We start from the raw sequence: 8,815 nt of genomic DNA on the forward strand, positions 1-8,815 counted from the left end.
GCAGGGTACCCTCTTTTCGATTGATCTGCATATTTTACCGATTCATGGGCCAGACGTTATCTTGGGCATGGAGTGGCTAGAATCTTTGGGCCGCGTGACGACTGATTATACTGAGAGGTCCATGGAGTTCACCTGCGACAATGATTTGATTGTTCTCAATGGTGTATCCGAATCACCGAAGCGGCTCTCGCTTAATTCCCTGGCTTCACTGATGTCCCACGTAACATTATTTAAGCTTTATGAGTTGGTGCAGGTAGCTCCGCCGCCGGTCCAGAGCCAGACGGATACTGGGGTAGAATTTCCACCCGATTTACCTTCTGCAGTTGCGATCGTCCTCAGGGCCCATGCAGGGGTGTTTTAGTTGCCCGTCGGCCTACCGCCAGCCCGACAGTTCGACCACCGTATCCACCTCCTACCAAATTCCAAACCCGTGAATATTCGTCCTTACAGGTATCCTTATTTCCAGAAGAATGAAATTGAGAGACATGCCAAGGAAATGCTGGATCAAGGAGTAATCCAGCGCAACCATAGTCCATACTCCTCCCCGGTACTCTTGGTTCGCAAGAAAGACAGGACGTTCCGTTTCTGCATTGATTACAGAGCGTTGAACAAAGCCACGGTCCCGGATCACTTCCCTATACCAACCGCGGATGAATTATTTGACGAGCTAGGAGATGCCCGTTTTTTCACCAAACTCAATCTCCGTTCGGGATATCACCAGATCAGGATGCATGGAATAGATACATATAAGACGGTGATAAGTCGTATTCTAAGCCTTGGTTACTGGTCAGTATGTCGTGAAATACATGTATTATCTGCAAAACAGTTGCTTAAGTGTGCAGGATTGAAGGATCCAAGTCAGTAGGTGGCGATTCGTGTGACGCAAGTGAAAAGGGCACTAGAAGGGTGCGATACTGACCAGAATGCATGCCAGAGAAAAGGCTCAAGATGGAGAAGGAGGATAGTTGGGATGATTAATTTACAAGGGGCAAAAAGGTCAAAATGCGGGAGAAGTCTATCCTAAAAGCAAGGGCAAGCCTCCCTATAAAAGGAGCCATTTGGAGAGAGAGAAGGAGTTCGGTTCGGAGTTTTGACAATCACACTTAGTAGAATTCTCTCTAGAAGATCCATCCTTCAGCATTATCTTACCTCTCGTTCCTCGCCACAGCCATGGTCACTTGACGTCCAAGAGTCTGCCGGAGAAGTCATCGGTTCGCCTTTCCAGCCAGTTATCGCAGTAGTATAGTAGTATCATCGCCCGGAGTGGCACAAACAATCTTAATCGCTTTCTTAGTTAAAGTTTACTTGTTTTCATCGCTAGTTATTCTGCAAACACTCATCGTTGGTGCTCTTTTGAAGTACTTTGTTAAATTCCAGCTTTTACGTTATGAAGTTTCTATTTCGCATGTCACTTTGGTTTGAGTTTGCTTCATTCTGCCTAGGGAAGTTAGATTTAGTTATTGCTTTCAATTTCTAAGTGTTTTCTTATCGGGAGTTGTTGATTTGAAGTTGTAGCTAAGTTAGTCAAGTTTTCATGCATGAATTTCTTTTCTGCGCTGTGATTACCACCTTGCATGTCAGTCAGTAGAAGTAAAAGTTGCAGTTTACCGTTTAATTTAAGTTTAAGCATTTTAATCGATGGATCTTAAGTTCGAATTTGTGAATCTGAAGTTTAGTTATGGTGTCTGTGTTCATATGATTTTTGTCAATACTTGGTGATGAAGAAAACGTCAAAATCAACTTTATTTGGTCTACTTTTGCTTTTAAGTTACTTTTTACTTTTGTTCCCTACTTTTCAGAGGTACTATCCAGATCTGTCAGAAAGCCCCAGCCATCAGATACACCTTGTTACCTAATTTTCCTCTTTTAGTAACTGTCTACTTTCCATATGTCTCTGATACACCTTGTCCCCTATTTTCACGAACACTCCCACATGTCTGTTATTTTCCCGCCTACTAGTCAGTAGAGTACTACCTTATTTCCTGTCTAGGTAAAATCTCAACCCAAGCGTGGTAGCTAACCAAACACCCAGGAAAGTCACCACAGTTATCTAAACGTGTCCATCCTCGTGGGATTCGACCCTTACCTCCGCTATACTAATCAGTAGAAGTGGGTTGAGGAAATTTGTTTGAAGTCAGGTCTCGGTCGTCGTATCAACGACTCAGCTGGGTCGGGAATCTCTTCCTGATCAGTTGGATACACTCCAATTCCACATGCGAAACCATCGAGGACAGAGAACTGACCACTTCAGACGGCGTTCCGCACTCATGATGGGCATTTCAAGTTCTTGGTAATGCCATTCGGCTTGACCAATGCACCTTCTACATTCCAGTCGACCATGAACTGTGTCTTCCAACCTCTATTGCGGAAGTTTGTTATAGTCTTTCATCGATGATATTCTTGTCTACAACCCGACTTTGGAGTCGCATAGTATTCACCTTGATCAGGTTCTCGTGATCCTGGAGAAGCATCAATTCTTTGTTAAAATCTCCAAGTGCTCGTTTTGTAGTGCGGCGGTGGATTATTTGGGACATTTGGTCACAGAAGGGCAGCTGAAGGCGGACCCATTTAAAATTGACGCTATGGTTGCCTGGCCTATTCCTACAACCGTAAAGTAGCTCCGCGGATTTTTGGGGTTGACGGGCTACTACCACCGTTTTATTGCTCATTTTATGCGGTCATTGTTGCTCCTCTTACAGACTTACTTAAAAAGGATTCCTTCTCCTGGACGGAGACATCAACCGCGAGTTTTGAGGCACTGAAACGGGCTATGACAGCGGCACCCGTCCTTCGCCTCCCGGATTTCTCTTAGACTTTCTATTTGGAAACAGACTCGTCAGATATCGGCATTGGAGCAGTACTTATGCAGGAGGGCCATCCCTTGGCGTTCTTTAGTAAGAAACTTGGGCCACGAAGAAGAAGCGCCTCTACCTATCACAAGGAATTATATGCTATCGTGGAGGCGGTACAGAAATGGCGACAATATTTATTAAGTTGTGAATTTGTTATTCGTAGCGATCAGAAGAGCTTGCGAGAACTTCTCCAGCAGGTAATTCAAACCCTTGAGCAGCATCTCTACGTTAGGAAGCTGATGGGATACAAGTTCACTATGGAGTATAAGGAAGGGGCTACAAATCGTATGGCGGACGCCTTATCTAGGCGCGACGAAGAGGTGCCCTCGGATGCAGAGCTGCTGGTCGCCATGGCTCACCCAATTCCGACATCATCAATTTGTTAAAGGAGGAAAACGCGTCCTCTCTGGAATTGTGCGGGCTGCGAGATTAGATTGAGGCCGGGAAGGCTGATCAGATTTAACGGATTTCATATTTTTATAATTTTGCATTGCTATGTTATTTTTTTCATTCGTCCTATAGAAATAATTCATGTTTATTTATAAAAATATTATTTCCTCATTTTTTACTTTAATTTTTTAGAGATTCTACCAAAAAAAAATTCTAATATTCACTACACTATTTTAACTATTTTTTCTTACATATCTTAGAAATCTGTGTCATACACAAATATTCTATTTTTAAGGAACAGTAAAAGTATAATATTTTAATTCAAAATTTTATTTTCTTGTCATGCTTTCTTTCCTATAATCAAAATTTTAAGGTTAATTTTGATTTGCTTGTTAATAATTATGGATGATGACGGGATCGATGGAGAGCATAAAATAATTGAGAATTTTTTAAAATTGGGCAAACATGGTACATCTAATAAATAATTTTTATATTTTAGAATGCAAGAGGAAAAGTGGTGCAACAACATCCCAACGAGTTCAACATGATTACTACACAATTGAACTCGGTTGATATAAAAGTCAATTGATAAAATTCGTGCCCTAATTTTACTATCGTCCATGTCATTTAGGTCGGCACAGTGAGTGACAGTTGTAAGCGCTGCAGAGCCAAAACTGACAGTTAACAAAGTAAAGGATTTGAGCATGTTCGCCAGAGAGAATCATGATCTTCTGCTTTGGGGTCAGAACTGAGTATAGAACACAGAGACACGTTGAAGGAAAAATAGAATGTAGAATAACAAAATCCAGAAGTAAGAGCTAATCCAAGATGGATTTAGATGATGGATTTAGATTTAAATGTTGGAATTGAGATGAGTTTGAGCACTATAGAAATCAGTGTGAGACACCCAAGAATCCCTCTGTCCGTGAAAATTGTCAGATTTTGCTATTTCGGGATGTCCGCAATTTAAAGTCCCATTTGCTTTTTTACCATTTTAGATAGGTGGATCCCACCGCCCAACTAAGTCATTACACTCATATTCTATTATAAAACCAATATATAAAAGTTGAGCTCATATTTTCTATAAACTCATTTCCCATCTTTCTTCACAAAGTCAAACAATTTCTTAAAACTCGTGGTAAGTCAAATGGGGACTATAAATGATTAACGGAGGGAGTAAGAATAAGGAATAGAAAGACAAGAAGAAAACAAACGCTACCATGTCTAATGATGAAGGTAAGGCGTTGGTCTTTACTGTGAGCAGTCCGATAGAATCAGGGGCGGACACAATAAGGCCCAGGGAGGGGCTCAAGCCCTTCCCAAAAATTTATTTACCCTTTCATCCTATTGCTAAAATCTTTTGAAATTTAAAAAAAATAGTCTTTAGCTCTTCCACTACAAAAAAATCGCTATTTAGTGGCGGAAATATCCGTCACTAAATAGTGATTTTTCCGTCACTAGACGAATTAGTGGCGGATTTAGTGGCGGAATAGAGCCGCGGCAATATAATCGCCGCTAAAATATCAGTGGCGGAATATTTTCCGCCATAGAAATGTAGTGGCGGATTAGCCACGGAAAATAGTCCGCCAGAGCAGTTCCGCCACTAAAAGTTTAAAATAGTGGCGGATTTGGGTGAGCCATTATTAGTGGCGGAACTTGTTTCCGCCACTATTCCGCCACTACATAATACTATTTAGTGGCAGAATGAATCCGCCACTATTTTATACAGATTTTTCATTTTATTTATTTTATTTTATACCCACCCTGTTGCGATAATTTTTTCAACAAATCAATACATATTTCATGATAAAAGTAACAATAGATACACCAATACTCTTTAATTACTCATAAGACCAAAGTGTAATAATATTGAGCATCAATACAAATTCTAAAACTTTAGTTAATAGTAACAAATAATAATTCATGTTCCTTCTTAGTCTCATGTCTAGTGGAAATGTTGTTGGCAAATTTATCATCTACACATCTTGTTCTTTCTCAGTCTCTTGAACTCCGTCCTTGTACTCCGTCTCTTTCCTTTCCAAATCTTTGATCAAACTCATCTGTTCATCTCTTAAGCCAGCTTTTGATACATGAAACTACAAGAGTTGGTAAGAAACCAGAAAAGTTCTCAGCCTTAGGTTTGCAATGCATAATATATATAGGCCTAACATATCTTATTGGTTCACACGAGAAATTGAAGAATAATAAAATACTACGACGTCCAGATCATATAAGCATTCAGAATAATGATAAAGATTATAAAACTTGTTCCTAAACTTATCATAAGAACTACTCTTTGACTAGCAATAACAAGTACCTGTTAGCTAGAGCTTTTTGCAAGTGATATTTGCTTCCTTTCTCTAAAGCACACAAATACAGAGACAAAAATCTTTAGCATTAGTAATAGCAACAACAACAACAATAATAAATTCATTACAAAAATACCCATAAGTCATGACATAGATGATAACAATATGTACTATATTGTCAATATCTTTCACACAAAGATGTATTGGATGCATAAGTGATGATCTTAGAGTTTGCATTCATTATTTATTATTACAATGGAAATATCTGAATAGAAGTTCTCGTGTAATGAATTGGTTGAGCAACTATATTTTAAGTAGTCATTTGTAACAATCTCCTCCTACAGTAAAACAATGTATACAACTTTCACTTTTACTGAATGTGAGTTCATAAAATTAATCATATGTTGGACAAAAATTATGGAGAAAGGGCAGCGCCTAGTTTCAACATTCGCAACTGCATGGGAAAAGAAATACTGTACAACAGATATACATTCCTTCGCCGATGAATTCAAGATTCATTTACCAGATCAACCAAAGTAAGCCACCAAACTCATTTTCAAATTCTTATCACATACCTTAATTTCATGTTTTCTTATACACTAAGGAAATTGTTGTAAGCAAGAAATCACTAAATTAAGGGAAAATAATAATACTATTGAAAAAGTACTGCGATCATTATTGAAAGTTGGTGTTGCCTAATAGTGGAAATCATGACTAAAAATCCAATTTTATTACTCTGATAAATCTTAGATATGAGTAAGGCTAAAAACTGAAATATCTGAAATGAAGATGTTGTTATTGTCTGAAATAGTAAAATAAGAAATAATGAAGTTGCTATATATAGTATGGGGCATACCTTTCATGAAATTACTACACTCCATGCCATAACCTGCAACAACATTCATCAATGTTTAATTTTTACAAGCAAACCCAAATAAAGTTTCCACACTTTACACTAAACACGTGACACACACACACACAAAGAGAGAGAGAGACCATGGCATAGAAAAACCAAAGCTTTTGGAGAAGACAAAGGCAACCATCTGCAAGTGAAAAGCTGCACACCTCTGCAATTTACATACTCCTAAAAGAAAATAGGGAAATATCATAACAACATTCAACTTTATTCACAAATTCAAGAACAGAAGAAGTGCCATGTATCACTCCCAATATCACAAAATAGAAGAAAAACTGCAAATAAAGATTACAAAAGAAAAGAGGGAGAGAAAGAAGAACTCGCCATGACACTTAGAGAATACAACAGATATACATTGACATTGACACTACTCTCAAAGCTTAACAAATTGCCATTGACTTGAGCAATTGAACAAATCAATATGCTCAACAAACCAACCATGATGATGGCTTTCTCCATTCTTTAAATAAAAAAATTGTAAAAAAATTCAATTAGTGCACAAAGGAAAATCTCAAACAAGGCCTACAAACACAATATTCAACAATGTCTTTACTAATCCAAAACAGAGATTTGGAATTGGGTGAACTTATTTGATAGTAGAACTTAAGTTTAGTTAAAGATTTTGAGGAGAGAAGTCAGCTCTAGATGCCAAATCTTGAAAGGCAAAGTGCATTCAAAATTTAGATCATTGGCTTCCAAAAGTTGTACACGAATGAATAATGGAACTTGGATTTCAAAGTTGCAATTTTAAGATCCCAAACAAGCATCCTCCTAAAGATCTTACTCCTATTTAACTTCAAATAGGTGAAGCTCAGTTTCTAACAATGACTTAGCAGTAAGCACAATTGAACTAAATAATTGAGGCAATATTAAGGGTTAAGTATATTATATTTAAACAAATAGGAGTGAGTACAACTAAAAACAGTTAAACAGTTTCTAGATGAAAAGTTTTTGCTAAAAATGATGTCTCATGTGAGTTATTCCATATGTAAGATACTAAGATTACTTGCAAAGCCATAGCAAAAGTGAGTGAAACTCATGTCCTAGAAACATCCACAGCTTAGGTAGAGGAAACATGCAATATCTTCATATATTTAACAAGCAAAAGCAGATCAAATATAAAGCATGTACGCTATTCGGATAACCTAATCAAATCAAATATAATAATCCTCTTCAAATCTTCCACTTACACGCATATTGAAGAAAACAAAAGGAGAGAGAAAGTAGTTGGTTATAATTACTACATATAGGATTTGACATTAATACCCTTTTAATTTAATTAATAATTATTTAAATTTAAAATATATTACACTTGACATTATATTAACCACAAGATCTTCTAATTTAATGGTTGAAAATTGATCTCAATTTGGGATTGGTAATTAGTTAGCAATTAATTACATCCCTATATATTTGATATAATAATGTTATTCCTTGAAAGTAGCGTCCAGTGTGAGCGTAGTATAAATAATTAATTAAATACTAATGATATATTCTATAATTCATAAGTGGATTAAGGTTTATGCGGGTTTATATTGTAAATATCAATTTTTACTCTTTTTTAGTTTCTTTACTTTTCTTCTCCTTTTATTTCTTTACAATTCTATTATACTACTTATATTTATTTTTTATAACTTTCAATATTTATTTTATTATAAAAATTAAGAACGAAAATATGAAAAACATTTCATGAATTGAACGTGTAGTATTCATATAGGATTCTACAAATGATTAATTTTTTTTTGTTTCAAAGATGTTGGTTTAGAATTTTTATCCTAGAATTAGACTTTAAGGTGCTCACGTTGAATAATTTGAGGTAATATTCCTTCTTTTACAACTACTTAGGTAATATTCCTTCTTTTACAACTACTTAGGACAACATTTTAAGTTATTAATATTTTATTTCATACTCCCTACGTCCCATGTTACTTTAGTCACTTTTTTTTCGCCCTCTTAACTATATTATTCTTTTTTACTTTACTTTATCTCCACTCTAACTATTTATTATTATTTTTACAAAACGAGTGTGAAAAAGAAGGGACACAAGTAACGTGGGACGGAGGGAGTATAGTTTTTCATATTTATTACTAAAAAAATACTACTATATGGTTGTCCGTAATTAATTGTCTTATTTTGACTTAATTCGAGTTTTAAGGATTATATTCAAAAATGAATAAAAAAATGTAGTGGAATATGAGTTATAATTTTGTGTATTACTATAATAAATCGTGATCGAGATGAGTTAGTGGAATGTGCAATCCACTTTATCAAAATAAAAGAGTAAATGAGACTATTACGCGCGAACATATATGAAAAGGAAATAAGAGAATTATTCACCGACGGAAGAG

The 8,815-nt window shown here is 36.3% G+C and overlaps 1 long non-coding RNA gene across 1 annotated transcript; it reads right to left on the reverse strand.

The window, feature by feature from the left end:
- Positions 1–5,055: 5,055 nt before the first annotated feature.
- On the reverse strand, positions 5,056–6,627 carry LOC125208988. The gene is made up of 4 exons (XR_007174278.1): positions 6,548–6,627; positions 6,408–6,440; positions 5,560–5,602; positions 5,056–5,338 (listed from the first exon to the last, which is right to left on the reverse strand). It is a non-coding gene; the product is annotated as an uncharacterized LOC125208988 (long non-coding RNA).
- Between the last annotated feature and the right edge of the window lie 2,188 nt (positions 6,628–8,815).

The sequence above is a fragment of the Salvia hispanica genome, chromosome 3 (genome assembly GCF_023119035.1).
Source record: "Salvia hispanica cultivar TCC Black 2014 chromosome 3, UniMelb_Shisp_WGS_1.0, whole genome shotgun sequence".
In the NCBI taxonomy this organism is placed as follows: domain Eukaryota; kingdom Viridiplantae; phylum Streptophyta; class Magnoliopsida; order Lamiales; family Lamiaceae; genus Salvia; species Salvia hispanica.